At 41.8% G+C, this 877-nt stretch overlaps 1 protein-coding gene across 2 annotated transcripts in view; it reads right to left on the bottom strand.

Moving 5' to 3' along the window:
- Window positions 1-872, bottom strand: part of LOC109539818 — a 24064-nt gene extending 23192 nt beyond the window's left edge. For both annotated transcript variants that reach the window (XM_019907828.2, XM_048668342.1), the window contains exon 1: window positions 505-872. The gene's annotated coding sequence lies outside the window, so the exon portion shown is untranslated. The remainder of the gene's footprint in view (window positions 1-504) is intronic.
- Between the last annotated feature and the right edge of the window lie 5 nt (window positions 873-877).

Here is an 877-nt window from a genome sequence, read left to right as displayed (position 1 = left end):
CCCCCCTGTTTGAATTTAAGCTGAATCCGCCCCTGCCTCCTAGAGCACCAGATTTAAGTCCGATAATTTTGTTTGTGGGGTTATCTCAAATCGGAAAAAATAGGTGCCATAACGCCGAAAATGGTTCAAAATGTGCGAGAAGAGTTTAGTGGATGGCCGTAATGGCACACAATTTGAACATTCAGTTGACGGATCTGTTTCTTGAAATCAATCGGTTCTTTTCGGGGCAACCGAATTTTTAAAGAAATCGTCCCGATTCATTTTTTAATAGGTTCAATCGCAAATCTCTGGGTAGCTGTTGAGATTATGTTACCTGAATCATACATAGAATTCGAAATTGAAAAAAACTACAGCTTCCATTTGAAAAGAACGAAGTTGACGGTCATAGCTTATTGTTGAACCACCCTTTATCGCATTTTTGCGAAAAAACAGTTTGCTGGATTTTAAATAAATGTCGACAATACTTATGGGGGTCACTGTAACACTGGATAAGAGGACACTTACTCTTCGGCAGTTCCAGAAATCGAATGGTCATAAGAATAAAAAGTCCAATATGTTTCCCATATCACCAACGACGGGTTTTGAGCTAGCAATCGTATTGGTCGACGTCACTGAAAGATTACCGGCATCAAAATCTCATCACACGCGGTACATAACGGCAAAACCCACGAAGAACGAACACGTTACCATATATTCCCAAATGAAGATTGTGCTCTATATGTACGAAAAGCCGAAAAGAAAGAGAATGAAGAAGGCGCGTCGGCAACCGACTGCGAACCAAACTGCTTCTAGACTGAAGACATAGCGGTAGATGGAGTCTTTTGCAGCAGGATGGGTTTTTGGTTCACTGTGCGCGACTGCGGCGGTCTATGCTTGA

The sequence above is a fragment of the Dendroctonus ponderosae genome, unplaced genomic scaffold, assembly GCF_020466585.1.
Source record: "Dendroctonus ponderosae isolate FM_Combo_2020 unplaced genomic scaffold, Dpon_F_20191213v2 Dpon_F_20191213_7, whole genome shotgun sequence".
NCBI lineage: Eukaryota > Metazoa > Arthropoda > Insecta > Coleoptera > Curculionidae > Dendroctonus > Dendroctonus ponderosae.
The sequence above is the reverse complement of the archived record's forward strand: the minus strand, read 5'-3'. Positions and strand labels throughout refer to the sequence as shown.